This window comes from Mytilus californianus, unplaced genomic scaffold, assembly GCF_021869535.1.
Source record: "Mytilus californianus isolate M0D057914Y unplaced genomic scaffold, xbMytCali1.0.p SCAF_11, whole genome shotgun sequence".
In the NCBI taxonomy this organism is placed as follows: Eukaryota; Metazoa; Mollusca; class Bivalvia; order Mytilida; family Mytilidae; genus Mytilus; species Mytilus californianus.
Genome location: NW_026262593.1, coordinates 24,708,297 through 24,731,331, shown reverse-complemented (window position 1 = coordinate 24,731,331; position 23,035 = coordinate 24,708,297). Strand labels below are relative to the sequence as shown.

Here is a 23,035-nt window from a genome sequence, read left to right as displayed (position 1 = left end):
TATAAGTTTAAACTCTTAGAAGTTCAGGGCATATAAATGTTGAAAATATGCCGCACAGTCCTATATTTTGACCTTTGAATAAAATAGTAGTGCATATAAACTTTCCGTTCTGGGATAATATTTTTCACGAAACTTCATAGTAAAAGTGTCACAGTTTTAGCCGCAAAGGGAGTTCCTATGGGAAATTGCATTGTCTGTATTTACAGAATTGCAACCTATATAGGGTTAAAAAATAGAACATACAGAATTTCACAAAATCTGGTTTATCTCAGAGATTTTAAAGAATTTAACTCAAATATGAAGTTTTATAAATATTTCATGAAGATTGAGAAAATCCTGGGCCTTAACTATGATGACTCAGCATAAATTCACAGTTTACAGTATGCATGGTTTACTTAAAGCCCTGAATTCAAAATAAATTCATAATATATGCCTATTTGTAATTTAAATTGTTTAGAAGTGCTTATATTTACTCTTCGCAGTAATTGCAACTCATTGATCCTTCCTAAATATTTCTGGTGGGGCGTTTTTGTCCTGTCGATAACCCAAAAGTAAGCCGTAACGCCTAAATGTGCTTTTTTGTGACTGCGGCATAAAAAAGTACAAGCTAGAATTACAAAAAGACCTCAGTAAAACTTACAATAGTGTGTTCTATCCTAAATATGTAGTAAATATTTCACATTGCTAGAAACAGGGAAAAAAATTAGGAAATGTGAGGCCCCAGGGGCAAAAAACAGAGGAAAATGCCTACCCCTGAGTCATAAAACAGATAATTTAACTTGTAAATGCTATGATTTTTTTATTTTAAAGGTCTTTTATAAAGTAAACAATAACTGTGCTAGGAAGTTATGCAAAAATCAGATGTAAGCAGTCATTTCAATCAAACTTTTAGTGAATTTATGCACCAGACTGATATCTTCATAAATACAACTTTTGCAAATATGCCTTTGTTTAAACACTTCTAGGACATATATTAACTAACTTATGTTAGATATATGGTTAGGGATGATACTGTTGTGACAAGAATTCTAAACTGACCATTTGAGGCAGAAATTGTGAACTTTCATTGACAAATAGGCATACAGTAAGATGTGGACTGGAGACACAGGCAGGATTGGATACTTTGTATAATCTTGAATGTTGGAATGCTTAACTACTAAACAAAACATTTATAGTATTCTAAAATGCTTTCAATTTGTTATCAGAATAGTTTCAAACAGGTTTTAGACAGTTCATGTCAGAAAACATGCACATAGGGTAAGCTGGCAATAATTAGAGTCTTGTTTTCAAAATCTTTAAAAAATTGAAACAGGGGTAGGGGTATAAAATGTACTGTAAAAGGAGACTTAGAGTATATGCAGTGATTTCTTTAAGGCTATAATTCTGATAAATAAGTATTGTTGTGAGAAAAAGTGTTTTTAGAGAGTTTTCTATTTGAATAAATGTTTGTATAGGTTGCACTTTGTAAATACAGCTGTTTCTCAAACCACGCCTCTTTTGGGGAGATATTTAATATTCATAGGTATGTTAATTTGTTAACGTACTGGTTCCCATTGATGATCTCTGTGTTTCATCTCATAGAGACATCACTTGGGAATGTAACCAGTATAGATAAACATGGTAGCGGCTAAATTTTAATTCTTAGGAGGTCCAAAAATGGAGGTAAGGGTAGTATAGAATTTTAGTATAAGTTTAAACTCTTAGAAGTTCAGGGCATATAAATGTTGAAAATATGCCGCACAGCCCTATATTTTGACCTTTGAATAAAATAGTAGTGCATATAAACTTTCCGTTCTGGGATAATATTTTTCACGAAACTTCATAGTAAAAGTGTCACAGTTTTAGCCGCAAAGGGAGTTCCTATGGGAAATTGCATTGTCTGTATTTACAGAATTGCAACCTTTAGTTTGTTTCTGCCAAAATTTTTGTTTGATATATTACAAGACTAAGGGTTTAAAATTGAACCACTAAGAAGCCTTCGTAATCTGTATGCATAAGATAAACAACTTACAACCCTAGGATACCAATATATAGTATAAGTAGTCTGAGGAGTCTGTATGTGGCCTACTGCGAGGCCAAATGTTGTTCCTATCTAATGTATCCTCATTTTCAGTTCAAATTTCCCCGACCTTTATCCAGGACAGCGTCTATTACATGACATACCTATCATGTTTATTGTTAATTTGTTCTCGTCCTGAATATGCATGAAATATTTTCACTGGGTGTTTAGCAACTGACAATCAATCAATCAATTGAACTAGCTTACAGTAATTGCGAGTACCTTGTGTTTTTGTTTTTTTTGTGTCGATCTGATGTGTTTTAGCTGTTTCAACTAATTTTAGAGTTTGTAATTATGCTGTGCTATTACACCACTATCCAATTTTAGAAGAGGGTTGACGCTCGCAAACATATTCAACCCCACCTCATTTTATATGTGCCTTTTCTAATTTAGGAGCCTGTTATTCATGCTGTCTATCATATTTGTTTTTCTTTAATTACATGTATTTTGTAATGTGCCGTAAGTTGTCTCGTTGAATTGTTTTACATTTAAGTTTAAGTCATATTGGGACCTTTTATTGCTTAATGCATATGCTATCGTTTTTTTTCTCATTGTGAAATGTCGAACGATGATCAATAATTGTTTTGGATTTTTTAGTTTTGTGTCGATTTGACGAGTTAAGCTTTTTGAACTGATTTTTATAGTTTGTTATTCTCGTGGCTGTCTTTCATATTTTTGTTTTTAATTGTTTTGTATATCAATCAGGCAGTTAGTTTGATCGTTTGAGTTGTTTACATCTTGTTTATCGGGGTCTTTTAACTATATGGCTTGAGTCTTGATCATTGTTGAAGGCCGTACGGTGACCCATAGCTGCTTAATTCTACGTCATGTGGTCTCTGGTGGATAGTTGTCACATTCCAATATACCACATCTTTTTATTTTTATTTTTTTTTTATTAACTTTTATAGCAAATGTGAACGTAACTTGTATCACGATGACGCAGTTTGACTGTGATTACGAGATATTATGTTTAATCATCAAAATCAGGCAGTTTTGTGTCTATCGTATTACCCAATAAACCGTGTAATCGGATAATTTGTTAAACAGTCCTGTTAAACCATCAAATCTCAACCAAATGGTTAATCGAGAAAAAAAATTTACTGGCACTTCCTGTGCTATTTTTACCACAATTTACAATGTTCATGGAGCTTGTCTGTTTGGTTTTTTTTTAAACAGTTGTACTTAACAATTCAATTATAGCAAAACAAAACAGGAACATCTTTTTTTTTTATTATTATTATTATTCTTCCTCGTTTGATGGAGCACAAGAAAATGAATCAGGAATGGAAGAGAATCCAGAAATACTTAAAATATTTACTTAATCCCAGAAGATCTTAAGCATTAAGGAAGGACCACTTTTATTTTACTTAAGCCGTTGTATTTTCTTATTTTCAACTTCTCCCTCATACTTTTTATTTTGTTTCCCTATACGTGGCATAAACATAATTTTAAAACTGTGAATTTGTTGATAATACAATAAAAGTATCTCAAACATACTTTTTTAGGTTTTAATTTCAAAATATTGTTAATTCCGCACTTTATTTTACTTTAATATTCTTTCTTCCCAATACATTTCATTTACAAAGTTCTGGAATATCCTTCTCCCCTACAGAATAGTCGATTTTTCCAATGCTTATATATCATGCAATCTTATCTCAGTGAACTCATATTCTAAATGCATTATACACCGTTCACTGGTGTTTGAATTTGGAAGCGAACACTTCATGTTTAAAAGACATCAATGGTTTACCCAACTTGATATTTTTTGGGAGTGTTTTAAACAATCGAGTATGTGCGTCGATTAGAAAGTTTGCTTGATAGCATAATTTATTCATCAGTAGATTTACCGCAGTACCATGTACTCCTAATCAGTAGTGTACTATTCATTTTTGGTATGGCTCGGTATTTATACCTCTCGCCATTGTGCTATGGCAATTTTTTATTCTTGTCTTTCATTTTTACTTATGTACTTTGTCTATATAGTGTGTATATGTCATTTTGTTTTTCTCTGTTGAGCTAGTTATTTGTTTTTATAGTAATTAACACAATGTTGACTGCTTCACCGACATTTTTGACAGTTTTGCTGTCTGTTTGTTTGGCTCACACATTGTTGTCATTATAATGGAATTCTATGCGACGGTCATACAAGTGAGAGGTTTAGCTAGCTTTAAATTCAGGTTTAATCCACCATTTTCTACATACGGAAATGCCTGTACCAAGTCAGGAATATGACAGTTGTTTTCCATTCGTTTGATGTGTTTGAGCTTTTGATTTTACCATTTGATAAAGGACTTTCCGTTTTGAATTTTCCTTGGAGTTTGGTATTTTTGTTATCTTACTTTTTACCTGTAGTTATGAGTCTGTATAATCAAGACATAGCTCTCCTTTGCTGTTCTTTCTTTACGTTGACTTGGCAATTACGTGTGAACAAAGTTGGGGAAATGTTACCCCTTGCTAGGTATTAAATCAAGGGGTAACAGTTGATCATGTTTAACACATATTTCGCCTTTTCAGAATCTAAAGAACTATGGGTAATCTCATTGTTCGTACACCAATTATATCATTAGTTCAATTTCCATAGTCTGGGACGTTTTAAACCAATCACAACGTTTTGGTGTACGCTTTTGAAAATATTACCCAGAATGCATTAGAATCTGAAAAGGTGAATTGCTTTTTCTCTATAACATTTTGAACAGCTCCTAATGATTACATTAAATAATGACTCTCTTGCGGTACTAAAGGCGTTGAGACATTGTCAATGGAGATGTTTTTTTTATGTTAAATCGACCATGACATGTATGTCCCGTTTTAGGTGGTAACCTTTTTCTTTGGTTTGAAGTGGATGTGAGACAGGAGGAATTATTTTTTTTTTAATTGTTTAGCTTGTACCTTTTAAACCAAGTGAGTATAAAACTTTGAAAATGCATTTCTATTTTGCAAATTGAAACATCCATTGCATAGATAAATAATCAATTATATTGTTATATTTCTGTTTGGTTTATACACCTCTATAGCTAAATACATGTTTTTTCCCGTGACAGTAGTTAAAAAACATATTGTATTTTATATCAAAGTAATTGATTGCTTTTGTAGAACCGTGTTATATTTCATAGAATAGTGGACCCATGCAATAATTCCAAGCATTTTTGTTTCAAAGAAATCTAAAGTTGCAAAAATCATAAAATCATTTTGATTTAGCTCTTAGAAGCATTGGGCTTACTATCAGAACTATCGTGCACCATGATGATAATAACTGTGCCCATTGTTGTCGTGATAACATTAGTTGTCGAAGATAAAGGTGGTTAGGAACTTACGAATTATTTATATAAAAGTTGATTGAAATGACATATGTAAAACAAACTTAATGTTGACTTCAGCTGTACTATTTTGATACACATATAAGATACAATTGTAAAACGATATGCATAGAACACTTAAAGATTTAACCAAACCAGCTGATAATATCATTAACAATTACTAAATTTTCCTTTTATTTAAGTTAATATTATGTTTGAACAGTATTTATTTATGAAATATTATAACAATGAAGTAGTACAATTTTACATAAAATTCAGATATGGGAAGATGTTAATATTTGGGGCATATTGAATTGATACCAAGGGAAAAAAAATTACTGAATGTTAAACAGTTTTATAAGATCTCATTTGTTCTTATAGCGAAAGGGGATCAATAAAGAAGAAATAAAAGAGTTATTAAACATATTACCTGTTAACATTTGATAATTGTATTGTTTTACTGAAGGATATGTATAGTATTTACAATATTTCCGAAATAATAGACTAATTCTATTCACACTAACTTTGAAATTGATGTCGAAATTATTTAAGTAAAATAAAAACGAAAATATTTTCAGTTCAATATCAGTTTATAATTTGTGTTCAATTAATATTTCCGGAAAAAAAACTATTAATAAATAAAATTAGAACGAAAATTTATACTAAAACAAAAGCATTTTTTATTTAATCAATATAAAACGTTACACGTGTGTTCGTTTTCTTTCATTATTATTGTGTGGTTATAAGCTACCAGAAACAGTCATCTGCGCGCTTTTGTTTACCGAAAAATTCGACAAGCGATTAAGACTTTAACTGATTTTAATTTCCTACCCAGTATTCAAAAATTGGGCTAAAACGTCACAACCCGATGACGTCTGTCAACCAAAAAGTAACAAAGTATTCGATTTTCTCCATTATTAGAGGGAATATAAACTTTGTGAAAGTGTTTTTTACATTATAATGAACATATTTAGATGATATAAAGTAAAACATCGCGGACTTTCCCTTTACCTTGAAAAAGAATTCCACACAACAACCTGCACTGAGTTTTACCAAAGTGACCGACATTCTTTACTGTATATCTTTTTAAAACCAATATGTTAACTACATTTATCTATAGTTTTTGTTGATTTCTGCTCATATCCTGCCACTTAAGAGAGGCGAAAGATACCAAAGTGACATTCACAATCACAAGTCGAAACCAGAGACATGTGCGGTATATATGTCTCTGCGAAAACAAACTGACGACTTAATAACCGTAAAAACAAAAACAATTTTTTAGAACAAACAACATTACACAAAACACAACATATAAAACTAAAGACTGAGCAACACGAAACCCATCAAACACCAGGGTGATCTCAGATGCTCTGGAAGGGCACGCTGCGAAATTTGTCATGGTATATATCCTGCTCTTTTGCCTTTACCTCGAAACTTTTCCAACCCCAAAATTACAAATGCACTCAATACAAGTACTATTATTTTGATACAATGAACGTGATTGATGCATACGAAAAAAGACCGTATCTGAACAGAGATTGTTTTTAAATAATTATGTAACATGAGAACTTCCGGTATGTGAAAGACCAAACAAAATTATCCCAACGGTTTGTTTTATGTGTGTTTGATTAAGAATTGATTATTTTAGACACTTCAGATGCTAACATAATTAATCTGACTTGTATTGAGTGCATCTACAATTTTTAGGTTCGAAATGAAAACAAGATAAACAACGTTCTTTTAAGGTTCATGTGGACCCTTGGGCAAAAATAGCTGTGTTTTCACCTCAAAATTTACTCTGAGTACAGGCTAACATGTGCATCTGGAAAAGTGTTAAGGCATAGCATGCCCATGATAAATAAACTTCAAATGCATTTTATTTATTAAAAATTTAAAACTTAACTGGATTGTACTCAGCACTTTTTTAGTTCCTGCAGAAGATGTTAAAATTAACAAACAGTTGAGTTTGGCTTGATATGGTCCACTCAGGTACACAGTTTAAATCACCAAATATTGTCAGGAATCTATTGTCCCTCTATTGTACACGTCAATCAATACATTTCACTTAAATAATTACCTATTGGGAAGTTTTCAAACCTCTTTCCCAGCTATGTTTATTTTCTAAAACATAAAATGTATTTGAATTTTATTCATCTAGAGCATGATATGCCTTAAATTTTTTCAAGATACATAGGTTTGTACTCTTAGTAAATTTTGATGTGAAAATGCATCCATTTTAGCAAAAGGGTCCCATGAACCTTAACCTGAGCAATTCTTTTCTTTCATTTTTGTAAATATTATCTGACAGAACTATTTACTATGTGGGTTTTCCCTAAAAACTTGCTTTACATCTGATAAAATAGTACAATAAAAGAGGCGAAAGATACCAAAGGAATGTTCAAACGCATAAGTCGAACATAGATTGACAATGCTATAACAGAAAAAGACCAAAAGACAAACAACAGTATACAAAAAACAACATAAATAACATAATCAAGCATGAAAATGTAAGAAATTTAAAATGTTTAATAAACTTGCACGGTTCTAGTGTTTTCTGCAGCTTTTAAAAGGGCAGGGTTATTTTTTGTCAGCATTGCTCAGAGAACACTCTTGCCGGTCTTGGCACGATTAGCTACGCTATAAGGGCACTGTTTGCGTGGAGGACTTCACTTTTAGGGCACCCTTTGCCTGGAGGACTACATTTTAGGGCACCCTTTGCTTGGAGGTCTACACTTTTAGGGAACCTTTACATATATATAAAGGCATTGATATGGATAGGGATTTACTCCAAATATACCATTGGTTATTTACTTGTAAGAAATAAAATGTAATACCTTTTTTTAATAAATTTATCAATTCTCAACTCAGCTAATAGAATCTTGATAGTGCAGCTGCCTCATTTTAATCGTTATAAACTTTAATACTCATCCCTACGAATGATTGTCTAAATTGTCAAGACTTGCATGATCTTGATCATATGCATTGCCTTTTAGCTGCAGAAAATAATTCGTGACAAATATCTTTTACGTCTGACATTTATATACCTAATCACCTTGCCTCATAACTGTAAAAACTTTTGAGGCTATTCTGAGGTTGTTTTTTTTTATCGATTTTATTTTATTTAGATAACAACAGTAGGCAAGCGGTCGTAAATTCACATCCAATCCGACGTTTCGACCGACCAAATAGCTGAAGGGGTCATATTTAATATGAAAATACAAACAAACAGCTGATTGTTTATGCGATGTTCATCCGATGCGTCATAAAACTAAAACTCAAACGATTACCTAGGTCCCTTTCAAATTGTCTACATTTTAAATTCTTAGAGAAACAAAGTTGATGTCTTATTAGATTCAATCATAAACCCTTTTTCTACTTGGGCACTTCAAAAACGTTCAAACATAATTTTGATAAAAAGTCGGCCATTAAAATTTTGATTTCGTCCAAAGGGAAATTACTTGTTTTACAGAAAGATGAGTCGCAGAACCGATCTTAAATTACGGCAGTGTGTTATAGCATATGTCGGAAAAGGAGATGACACCAATTTAATTCCAAGTAATGGGGCAGGCCGTCAAGAAAAATAGCAAGGCGCCATACCACACCAAACCTCCTATAGGAAACACTAATTTCAAATTCAATGAATTTTGTAATTTGGGCTATAAGCTGGTTATGGAAAGACTATTTTCATACTACTATCTTTTGACTCCAGAGTATATAAATTTTGGAAAGGTTACCTACTCTGTGGTAGGACATTCTAGTACTTAATCAAGTACACAAATGAAGTAAGAGCAACTAAAATAAGTAAATTCAAGAATACAATCGGTGCAATTTGGGGGGAAATCTACTGATTTTTCGATGATTATGTCGTGTATGGTAAACATAAAACAGTTGATCTTTTTTCTCAAAATTGCACCAATTGTAAGCTTGATCTTATTTCTTTTAGCTGCTCTTACATCAGTAAGGGGCAATATTTAAACAAGTAACTTTCAATATTATCTATACATGTTATGTTGAAAACGAGGCTATTTCAAATATTACTTATATAAGTAAGTTTTTTAAATATTATTTTTATATGTGTCCATTCATACAGATTTTACTAGCTTTAACTATTTTCAAAGACCTCTGGTTATTTTTCCCATGAAATATAAAAACTAATCCTCCCTAAACACTAACTGCCTTTTTGACGAACTTACTTTTCATATTGACTCTTCTTGGTCAAAGATAGGTCTCGTTGGACTATTAAAATATCATTTTTCTTAAAAATCTAAAAGGGGCATTAGCTACGAGATATACAAAAATTAAAATACGATGTTGTTTCTTTTCAATCATTAATGAAAATGAAATAGTAATAATAATAATTCACTATAAGCAGCCAGTTTAGTTCAATTTTGACAAAATAAGCTAAGAAACATCGCTGATGAATTATGCACTTGCAAGTGAATAATTCGACCTCATTGAATCCGTATTAATCTGACCTTCAATTTAGCCCATTAGCTAGAGATTGGTTATGCATGTATTAGTAGTGTTCAGTCATTAAAAGGAAAAGAATGTCAACATTGAAAGTGAAACAAACGTGAACCATTTTGTTGACTGATTCGATCCACAAAAAACATTCTTATACAGGTAAAAACGATGATTCACTTATTTTTTCAACCTATAACATGAAATCAAACAGACATAGAAAAGTTCAATTGCACGGGGTCGCTATCAATTTATATTTATGTTTATGTTTATATCGGGTTATTTGACCTCCGGCAGTCTTCGGAGGTCATCTCGATGGTTATTTAGATGGCGTCTAGACTAAAATACAAACGAAATATTGATATATATTATCGAGTCCATGCATTGTAAATTGCTTATTTCAGACTTATTGTAATTTGGATATATGTTTTAGTATATTATAAGTCAAATATGAGAATTTGAGTCAAATCGGTGAACATGAATTTGACAGCTAATACCCCTTTAAAAGTAGACAGATATAAATAGATGGAAACTTGTGATTTAATTAAGACTTGAAGTTATTTATAATTTGTTACCAAAAACAATTACATATTGAAATGTAAAAGAACTCTATTGAGTAATTTAATAATTTCTATAAACAAAAATTACCTATATAAGTAACTCAAATTATTTAATTATTTGTTTAAGTAACGCCCCTGACTGTACATTGCCGAGTACCAGAATGGTCTACCGCAGAGTAGATAACCTGATAGAAGATTATATTATATAGTCCGGAGTCGATATTTGATAATATAAAAATAATTTATTAAGAAAAATCCACAATTTTTGAAAAAGTAACCTTTCCAAAATTTATATACTCTGAAGTCAAAAGATAGAAGTATGACAATAGTCTTTCCATAACACACAATTATTACTAATTCTTACATAGATGTATAAAATCACTTATACAAGTAATATTTTTGTCATTATTTTTATGTAACCTTATATCTCCATACTCCTCTAAAATTAAAAAAAAAGAATTGTATGTAACAAAATGATGTAAAAATTCATAAAAACAATATTTAGTTTATGCTTCTATTGAAATGTAAAAGAACTCTATTGAGTAATTCAATAGTTTCTAAAAACAAAAATTACCTATATAAGTGACTCAAATTATTTAATTATTTGTTTAAGTAACGCCTCTGACTGTACATTGCCGAGTACCAGAATGGTCTACCGCAGAGTAGATAACCTGTCGGAAGATTATATTATATAGTCCGGAGTCGATATTTGATAATATAAAATCCGGAGTCGATATTTGATAATATAAAAAAAAATTTATTAAGAAAAATCCACAATTTTTGAAAACCACATGCAACTATATCTCCATCAATTCTTATATTTTTTTTAGTTTATGTATAAAATTAATGCAGGAAGCCATGTACAATTGAAGACATTGAGAATGTTTGATGTTGGATGACTACAATCATGTCTGGTGAGATATTTAACCCACCTGACAGTTTAGATGATTAGGATGTTACACGATGGAACCCACTCATGTGTTACCTGTGTAATCAGAAGTATGAAGAACCATGCATTTTAGGATGTTAACATAGCTTTTGTTCTCGTTGTTTGAGGAGGAGAGATGTTGAAGGGAAAATGACATGTCCACTATATGATTAAGTTAGGCTTCTTATAACTACTTGATTTTTTTTTCGTGGAGCATTCATTGCAATAAAAACTGTTAAAAGAAATACTTTTTCCCGAAATTCAACGGTTCACAATATATACATGATTAAGTTTGAAAAGACAAATTATATACATTGCAGTAATTATACCCCACGGAACAAAGTTCTGTAGGGTATAATATTTTGACCCACCCATCGGTCAGTCTGTCTGTCAGTCCATCCGTCAGTCCTGTTCTTGTAATCACTCCTATGAAACCACTTAAAAGGATTTCATGAAACTTTGTAGATAATACGGACATACTATGTAGATGTGCATATTGTAAGGAAATTATGATTCAATTTTTTTCAATGCGTTATGTCCCTTTGAACTTAGAATTATGGCCTAAATATGCTACTGCAACAGTTCGTCATCACAACTTCTCTGACACTACACAACAGAATGTCCTGAAACTTTATAGATAGTTAGGGCATACTGTGAAGATATGCATATCGACAGGAAATTATGATTCAATATTTTTTCTAAGAGTAATGCCCCTTTGAACACAAAATTTCGGTTTGAATATTTTCTTCTGCAACAGTTTGTCATCGCAACTCTTCTGAAATCACACAACAGAATTTCCTGACACTTTGTAGATAATAAGGACATAAAATGTAGATGTGCATATCCACATGAAACTATTATCAACTGATTTTTGTAGGAGTTATGAGTCTTTGAACTAATGAATGTAGGGGATTTTGTTTGCCCAGTCACAAAGTGGGGGCGTGGGGTATTTTCACTGAAAAAAACCCAAATCAGTTCATTGTATGATCTTGTTGGACAGGCGGGTGAAATGGGTACCTACATGATATCTTTTGTGTAGTGAACTCCTCATGCAGCTTTCTTTGCGCACCTGCTACATGTTATACGGAATTGGTAGGGGATTTTTACTATGTACACAATGTTCCAAAGATTACTCATTTTGTAAATCAACTTTTACATGTTTTAGTTTCCTTTTGGTCGTTATTTTCTTGTGTGTTTTGGTACTTATGTAGGATTTAATAATGTCCCCCATGAAATGATGTCCACCGGACACTATTTCATAGTAAATACTGTCTATGGACAATATTTAGTTATTTAAATGTGTCCCGGACACAATTTCCTATGAAAATATGTCCTCAGGTATGAACAAGTGTCCATGAACATGGACATTATTTAATACTATAACTCTGTCCAGGTGGACATTTTTTCACAGGATATTATGTACGCCAGGACATTTTTTTTATATGATTAAAGTATTAAATGATATCCATTGCCTTATTATTACTGGACGTATTTTAACCTATAATTGCAAACTTTAATACATTGTTACTTCGACAGAGAGTTGTCTCATTGGCACTCATACCATCCTTATCTTCTAATTTCATATTTTTTAATATATATACATGTATAATGATTTAAATTCAAACAAGTAACAGTTGTTGTTCAGTATTATTTTCTTTTCGGGACACAATTTAATAACAATTAGTTGCTGTTCACTTAGGCATGTTAGGGAGAACATTTCATGGCAATGGACATTATTTAATACCACAATTCTATATTTTCTTTTTCCTTCTTCTCATAATAAATATAGTAAAGTTCTTCACATTTGATTTTATACTTTACTCTATTCCTTCTTATTGTTCTTCTTTCATTGTCATTAGCATTAGCTGGGTATTTCCTGGGACTATTATACTAAAAGTAACATAGTCCCGTGTATTTCCTAGAACTTAAATGTCTCTATATTCACTTCCATCCTTTATTTGTTTGTTTACATTTGTATATTAATCAATTTCTAATCAATCGTTCAGATTTTAATAAAATTCTAGTATAATAAAAAAATTTAATGAACTATGTATTACTTCCCTTGGTGGACACAATTTAATAGCAACTACTATGAAAACTTGTCCTGTGGGTAGACACTATTTCATAACTTTTGCAGTAAAAATATGTCCACTTCAGGGACAATATTTCATGGCAATGGACATTATTTAACACCAAAATTCTATGAAAAACTGTCCAGGTGGACACTTTTTCACAGGACACTATTATGTCTTACACTTACACATCTTTTGGATTTAAAATTTATTTCTTAACTATTTAAGTTACATGTACAAATGTATGCAAATCCCATGGAGTTGTTTAAATATTGTATCCCCTATCGATAAGTCAGCTGTAAAAGACTTTGACATGACAAAGTGTAAAACAATTTAAACAAGAAAACAAACAGCCTGATTCATCTAAAAAAAATACTAATATAACAAATATGAAATAAAGGCAACCACTGAATTAAATGCATACATGTTTCATTTCTATTTCTGTAGACTAAGTACACAAATAAAAGATCGTGAGGACCTGCCTCCGTCAGACAGATTGGTGAAGTTTTTGGTAGAATCTACTGGTGAAGAGAAAGAAAAATGTGCTAACTGTGATAATGTAAGTTATAAAGGATGGTGTCTCTAATCGTCTATTACCAGTTACCTTTAGAACCAGACAGTTTTTCTTTTAAATTGTTTTAACAAAAGCTCTGTGAATATCCTAGTAACATATGAAGTGTTACCAAACATTATGTTTAGAATCATTAACGTTAAAACCTCTGATTTGCAACGAAAACAAGTTACTAAATTAATGTTGTTTACTATTTTTTTGTAGGATGTTTTATTGACAAGCCAAGCAAATTAATGTTAAGTCTTAAAATCTGTTTATGAGCCATCTAACCAGCTTGATTAACATTGATTAAAGCATTGTTGAAAGATATGTCTTGCTCTGTTTCGAAGATCGTGCACACACGGCAAATACAATGTAGGTTTTTGATGGTTTGAGGTAAAAAAATAAACACACAAAAAACTTTTTTAAAAATGTTTTGAAAATCAAGAAAGTAGGGTTTCAAGGGAACATTTGAAATTTTGTCATAATTTGGTTTAAAAATAAAAATATTCTATAGTATATATACATTTTGCACATATACTGATGTCAGAGTAGTTTGCTTATATTATTGAACAAGAATGATTTTAATGTTTGAAAATCCAATCAGACTGTATGTACAGCTTAGATTAATGTTTTTTTTATTTTTTAGTGTGTAATTTCGTCTTAGCTGGTTGCGTGATAGGTTTTGTACATTTACCCGAAACCAAAAAATAAAACAAAACAAAACAGAAATGGCCAAACTAACACGTTCAAGATTGATTTTTGACTAGATTCAATATTGAACATCTGTTGCTAGTCATGCAAAGGTCTGTAAACCTGTAAATGTACATGCATTCATATGGTGTACAAAAAATGTATTTGTTGTAGAATAAATGCAGATTTCGCTGAAAATCTTATTATTCATTTTACATGGAAAATGTTTGTTTAGGTTATTCACCTACATAATGTATATGCAAATAATATAGTTAATAAATTTGACATTTCTGGAAATTGTATTGTTTTGATATTTATTTTCTGATACTTTCCATTGTATTCGGTAGTGCTTTTTACACATGATCATTTCCGGTTTTTAAAGTTTTATTAACCCTGATTGTAAATCATGCAATTCTTAAATTTTGGTCAGAACAATCTGTTTAAAATATAGAACCTTTCACCAAACTAAGCTTACAAGGATCTGACAATGCCCTATTTAGCTCCTTATTCTAAAAACGTATTAGGGATCTTTAGGATTGGTTCTAATAATTTCAAATATTTGAAGGCTCAAATTTTGATGGCTGGCTTAAATTTTATCATAACATCAAGTAAACATTTTCGGGTCTTGTAAGCCAAGGGAGATAACTGAAGCTTTATTTCGAAAGATTGTTTATGTCCATGTTTTAGAATTCCCTGTTGATAAATTAGGAAATTATTAAGAAACTAAGGTTCAAACTCCCCCAAGCAAAGTTGACTTGATTTGGGCTATGCTTTTACAGTCCTGATTGGTCATAAAGCTGTTTATGATTCTACATATTTATACATTCCTGGCTTATGCACGTTAAGGATTGAATGTTCCTGATGAAGGTAAATCCAGAAAAAGGCTTTTGATGTACAAAGTTTTGTAAGGTGTCATTTTCTATTACAGGAACTTGAACAGACCTGATATTCTTCTGCACCACATGTGACCAACCATTGTGTGAAGCATGCAGAGAAGATACCATTAAAGCAAGGATGTTCGCCAAGCATGATATTGTAGTCTTATCCAAACGAATAAAGGAAATCCACAGTAAATATCTTTGATAATAACAAAATTAAAAACTGAAAAGTTGTTAGTTTTGAAGAAAGTTCCTCAAAAAACAAGTATTCAAACCTTTGTTTAATGTATATAAAACAGAACAAGATGTATATCGTTAACATCAATGAGACAGCTACTCAACAACACAAGGTAACCATAATAAGAATAATTTGTTGGTTCACGAATCCGCCGACCCAAATTTTCCGATTTTCAGAAGAAAAAAAAATTGACATTTCAAGCTATTTTATTCCCAACGACTCTAAGAAATATCTTATCCCTGAAATATTAATAAAATATCTGTGTAGCAGCATTTTCCTGAAATTAAATGCATTATTTTAGAATGTTCAAACTTAAAGATTTCTTTTTCAATTTCAGAGAAATTAGATCATAGTGTGCCGACTTAGGAACAGCTTATACTCAAGGTTGTAAAGAGTCAGATCAAAACATGATTGTAGGTCATACAAATATTTTTTCAGCACTTGCATTCTATGTTTTCAAAATAACTCAGAAAATAATGTTTGATTAAACAATACATAATAAATGTAGATACGGGATATTATATTCGTCAAAAATACAGCAACCCAACTACACAAAAAATACTCAAAATGTTAACATAGTGTATGGTTTTCATATAAATAGTCGACAATAGACTAGTGTATATACACATATACAATATATTCAGCTTTAATTAACACCCCAAGTCAGTTTAATTCTAAAAAAAAGTTCAATTATCAGCCATTAACACTAAGTTATCAATAGGACAAAAACATTACCCTGAGATATGACAAAGAGACAACCACTGACAACCTGGAATTATTTTAAGGGGAGCATGTCCGTTCTGAAAGGTTTATATATTACCATGACCTGATTTCCTTTGATCTTGATAATGTTAAAGGTTATGGGATATCTGTAGTAAAACCTTGATCTTAAGGCAGCTGGGGTGTCTAGATAGATAGAAGTAAGATTTTTCTTAAACTTCTGTGAAAGACTTCTGGGTCAATGTACTTTTAAATTTCAATACAAAAAATGGAGGTTAGGGACCTATTTTTTTCGTTCAAAACACTCAAATTAACGAATCACAGTTATTTTATATGGGTTATAAAGGAAACTTATTTTTTATATATTGAGAAGTCATAAAACAATAGAATTGGTTGAAATTCAATGAGAAAATTGCTTTTTATAAATGCGTCCAAAATATCGCAAAAATAGGGGGTCAGGGGCCTTATTTTCTTTAAAAAACACAAATTGTCCTATCAAATTCAATATACATGTAATTATCTGCCCTTTATTTTAAAAAGATTTGTTTCCATAAAATTTAAATACACTTAATGGCACTTGATTTTTTTATAGTGTTATCTTAATATTTCAAGTTTTAGATGTTTCTTTTGTATATTGAATAATACTTGGTACAATATTTTTTAACCAAAAAAGAACTTTTGCAACATGACCATAAGGGGTGATCAGAAAATGAAACCCAATATACCTTAAAAGACTTTCAACATTAAATTCAATCATCATCAGAAAAGAAATGAGACATCATAGTGTGTGCATTCTCGTTTTTAATCTGATTATTTCGTTGTGAGATCGGTAGCTCCAAATCGAACTTTTGTTAGTGGAATTTTCCTTGGTTCGGTAAACTTTATATAATATGACAGTAAATATTTTACCTAATGGTATAACCCAAAATTGGGCTTCTTCATTGTGGTACAGTGGTCTTCATTGTACCTAATTATATGGTCGTCATGCATTCTTGATCTTTGGCTTATGATACGCCTAAATATCAAGTCTTCAAATATAATAGTATTACATGGTAGATATGCAGTCATTACATATGCTCATCAAGTTCAGGTGATTGCTATGCTTTATTTTACTCTAAGAGAAAGCGCCTAGTGATTACTTGAACTTGATGAGCATATATAATACCTGAATTACAAACCAAAGGTGTTTAAACCCTTTAACACTAATAATTGATATACTATTACCCTTAACTTTGAAACAGGGAGTATGGAAGACTTAAATAAAGCTTTCAATAAAAACTCCCCCCATCCCCCCCCCCCCCCCCCCCCCCCTCCGCCAACAAACATTTTGTTGGGGTTGAGGTAATGGTTCAGATTTGATATTTTGGCAAATCACAAGCTAGAACATCAAGACTGCATGACTACCATGTAATACTATTACATTAGAATACTTGATATTTTGGCAAATCATAAGCCAAAGATCAAGACTGCATTACCATTTTTAGACTTAATATTTAGGCGTATCGTTTGAAGATATATGTAGAATGAGTGTTCACAAACTTATTACTTGTTTTATTTTTATCGACGTCCTCACAAGCTTAACCTATCGGAAAGATTATAACTCCACTGACTTTTTCACGTTTGTTCCTTTGCCTTGGCGAAATACAAATTTCAAATATTGGATATCAATTAGGAATATACAGTATCAAGATGAAAAGCACAAACTGAAGAAATGGTATAAAATCCAAACTCGGCAAGATAGGTTGCGTCGTCAGGGAAAACGTCTCCTACTATGCATGGTCATCCGTCATACGATTCAACACTCATTCAAAATATCCCGATAGGTAACATGATTGAATTGGTGAATGAACAGATAAGACTTCTTTTCTTGTAGTTATAGATCAAAGAACGTGAAAACATGTCTCCTGTCAGTTGAAACATTGACATGTCGTTTTGGTCAACTCATTCTTAAAATTCGTGTATTGTTGATTTCCGTCGTTTTTTCTTACAAACTCATACACACCCCTGTTAATAAAGTCCATATAATGTGAATAGACTTGTAGATATTTAAGCAGATCGGCTTATGTTTACAAAACTTGGTAAACATAATATTCGAATACTTGTAGGTGTCTGTGCGATCTTGAGGCGCATAGAAAATATCTAAAGTTGAAATTCTATAATTCATTTTGATTTCCTCACCCTTAGTAGTTTTAAATAAATTACAATTATTTGTTCAGTTATTCTATTCAAAGTAACAGGCAGATCGTGGTGGTTGATATTGGCTACAGGAATCATTAGCATAATGTTTGAACAGCTTATAAAATGCTGTGCTCTTACACTATTTTCCCAGCTAAGCGAAAGAGGCTTGAACGCCCCCAAACAAGCTTTTAACCCGCCATATTTTGTATGTGCCTGTCTAAAGTCCGGATCTTGCAAATCGTTCTAAATTGCGGCCTTTTTTTGAGTGTCTACATATTGGAGCATTGGGATAAAACCTTTTGATAAATAAATGTTACACATCTGTTTTCGTTGAACAAACGAACATGTGAAATGTCATTTTCATTTTTCGTTTCAATATTTTGATATTACATTACAATTATAAACGCAGATTCCTCTGGCAATATTTTTCGGGCCATGATAGACATTATCCTGTCAAATGTCTAGATAGTAACATGTTAAACACATTTAAATCATGGAATTGTAGGTAATATGCCAATTTATTGGAAAGGTGTTTTTTTTTTTTAAGGTGACCGAACAGTACACATCTATTTTTACCGGACAGAAACGATTTATTTGTCCTTTAAACTTAAACGTGTTAATTGTTTTATCCTAAATTCGAAATATATTTATTTAGTAATCCGTATTTATGTATCAATGTTGTATGTAAATGTCATAAAATACTTTAAACAACTTTAATGTATTTGCTCTGTCCTGAATAACATTGTATGGAAAGTGAAGAAGGATTTTTAAAACTTTTGTTACACATGAAGTCATTTTTTTCTAAAAAAAAAAACATTTGTGAAATAAATATTGGGAAATATGGTATGATTTGTAATGAGACAAATATCCATTAAACACTAAAGGACAATGATGTGAACGACTAATACGTAAGTAAAATTTTCATGGAAACAACTACGTTTTTTATATCATAACGTCGAGTCAATTTTTTTTTCAAAAAAATATTGCACACGCTGTTAACAATTACTTCACTGACACAGCTATCTCAGTGAAGGTCTTCGTTTAATTAAGGGATTCTTCAGGTAGATAAACTGCATATCGTTAGTCGTTTACAAAAATAGTAATATAACATCAATGACTAGATAAAATCATTATTAAAATGTATTTATATCATCTGGCGTTATTATCGGAATTTCATAGCTCATCCGAGATTGGGATGGTTTATAAACTATCATAAATTTCCTTTTTTTTTCGATTAACGGTTGTTTTAATCAATTTTGAAATAGATTGTTTATTCTTTTTATCTACATCATTAATCAGGTAGGTCAGTTAAATATAATTATTAGACCACTATAGTAATAAAACGTATTTAATAAGATAATATGTATATGTATTTATATAAATACCACTGCAATTATGTCTTTTTTTGTCCCACCACCAACCATTCGAGGTAACTAAGACTGCTAATACCAAGAAGATTATCTGCATATAAAAGATTATCCATCAATAATTTGGAAGAAAAGATATATATTGTAATGTGGATACAATATACTGTCCGTGTTTTAATGACAATTTCTGTAAAAGGAATCACGTACTGTCTATTAAACATTTTTAAATGAACAAAAGATATGAAATGTTTCAATGTGAACTTCAACTTGCATATTCAAATTAGAAATCAACTCTATAAAACATGTCCTAGATGATTTATAAGGTATAAAAAGTTTATGTTTGAACTAACATACTACTTTTACGCAGTATGAAATAATTTCAATCTTCCATGATGGTAAATACGAATTTTAAATTCTTTATAAAAATCAAATCTATTAAATACGAAATTCAAGCAGGTAAAAAAAAAATGATAAATCAAAATTAACATCAGTCGAATCAAAAGTTCACTTCAACTAAAAAAAAAATGAAAAACGATATATATTATTCCAAATATTTGCATAATGAGTAAAACGTAAATTAACAAAAATACCGAACTTCAAGGAAAATTCAAAACGGAAAGTCCCTTATCAAATGGCAAAATCAAAAGCTCAAACACATTAAACGAATAGAAAACTACTGTCATATTTCTGACTCGGTACAGTCATTTCCTTATGTAGAAAATGGTGGATTAAACCTGGTTTTATAGCTAGCAAAGCCTCTCACATGTATGACAGTCGTATATAATTCCATTATATTGACAACAATGTGTGATCAAAACAAACAGACATAATAGGTAAAAATTTCAAAAATAGGGGTACAGCAGTCAACAATGTCAACATAAACTTTAAACCTTGATAATAATGCGTATAAGGATTAACAACTAATTTTCAGTAGGAATATTGTTTTAGCATTTCAGGTGTATAAGTTTGTGGATTTTTATGTATGTATGCTTTATACAACAATATACAAGTAAAAATCAAATATCATATATATATATATTTTTATCAAACTTAAAAGCTGCTTTCCCAAAAAAACAACTTTAGAAAAGCAGATGAACACCTTACAAAGGACACAAGAATCCAGCAATATCTTGAGTTGGGTTAGTTTTTCTTGTAATATACACTTACTAAGGGATGTTGTATTGATGAATATTGAGTTTAGAGGACATTCTTTACATTAGATCCTAGTTAAGGTCAAATCTAAGACTTCTTAATTTTTCTCTCATAACAATCAGATAAATATATTGAATTTATGAGTGAGGTCAAAACTTCATCCACATAAATCAGAATAATGTATCCTAGAAAGGTGACATTTTTCGTAAACAATGGGAAATACCCATACCATTTGTTAAGTCATAAGAGGTATCAGAACTACAAAATATGAGACAATTTCAAATTTTAAACGGACGACCTGATGTATGCTAAAAATAATATTGGCAAACAGCAACCAAACACACTTGCTGGACTATAGGCTCATAGATAAGGACAGGTACATACAGAATGTGGCACGTAAAAAGTTTATAAACACTCCACCAGCCCCATACTTCTGAACCGGGCTTTAACAATACAACAATAGATCAGTAAAAATCAGTTGAGTAAGAGTTATTTTCATCAGATCGGTATTAAGCAAAAATTAAAAAAAAAGTTAGCCGACGATAAACGACTCAACATATCGACAAAGGAGTTCTTGTAGTAACCGAAAGCTATTTCGAAGCCCTTTTTCAGATCGTTCAAAGATCATGTTTCCCTAACTACAATATCAAACAAAAATATTGAAATTGATAACCTTTAAGAAAACATAATCTACGGACCACTTAGTTGCATGACTCAAAACAAATTTTACGAGCTCTATGAACTAAATCACAATAATGATATTCGTCAGTAAACGATTATCTTCTCGTACATCCAAACACCCCCAAAAAAATGTGTGTATGTAAATATGACAGAATTAAGTAAAAAAATTAATGAAAATAACACAACAAATATGGTGCGTACAAAGCGCTTCTCTGGATTTACCTTCAACAGGACCATTCAATCTATGAATACCTTATTACGTGAGGAGATACATGCCCAAATTCGTCCAACATGAATGGTCAAATCAACCAAGGGTCAATTTTGACTGGGTTAGTTGCAACCTTATTTGCAAAATTTATCTACGGTAAATAAAAAAAAAAACCAAGTATGTTATTAATCGTGCCCGTGCTGAAGCACTCGCAACTGAGCTGATGATACATTCAGGGACCAGCAGTCAACCAGCACCGATATTGATCTTATTTTAGCATACCACTATAATATAAGTGCTTTAGAACCGCTTTTCCGGAGTTATCATCATCAAAGACGATCTAACTAAATACGAGACGAGTCATCTGACTAAAAGGGACCTAAATGTATCCTAATTCATCTAAGGCTGACTTTGAATGAGGGAGTTGGAAGCTTAGTTTTTTTGTAAATTTATCAACAATGAATTATAAAACAATGAATTAATAATCATGTAATTCGAAAACACTGAGTTAATGATAACCTCGGGGACAGACAGTCCACCATCAGTGATATCGAACTAGAGCTAGATTATGAAAGTGTGATATAAATTTGATGCGTCGTACGAGTTTATCTGGATAAACCCAAGTAACTTATGATAACGAAATTCCTGACTCGATAATTTGCCAGTGATACATTACACTTCAACCAAGTAAAATTCTGTTATTGGACAGTATTTGTACCGGACTGTCCTGATCTTAACCATACCAAACAGTCTGAACTTGAACTTGACCTGTACTGATTCATACTCGACCAAAGTCTGAACCAAACTCGATCATGTCTGATTCATACTCGACCACGTCTTAACCATACTCAACCAAGTCAACAATCCTCGACCTATTCGTAATCTACCCTAAATATTGTTTTGTATTTAGAGTCTATTCTTTACAAGATTAGTTTCCCTTGGCTAGACATTTGCCCAAGAGATACTATATAAGAAAGCGATTAGTCATATTTAT

General features: G+C 31.4%; 1 protein-coding gene across 2 annotated transcripts in view; it reads left to right on the top strand.

The window, feature by feature from the left end:
• Positions 1 to 6,905: 6,905 nt before the first annotated feature.
• Positions 6,906 to 23,035, top strand: part of LOC127719768 (RING finger protein 207-like) — a 108,909-nt gene continuing 92,779 nt past the window's right edge. For both annotated transcript variants that reach the window (XM_052226030.1, XM_052226029.1), the window contains exon 1: positions 6,906 to 6,962. The gene's annotated coding sequence lies outside the window, so the exon portion shown is untranslated. The remainder of the gene's footprint in view (positions 6,963 to 23,035) is intronic.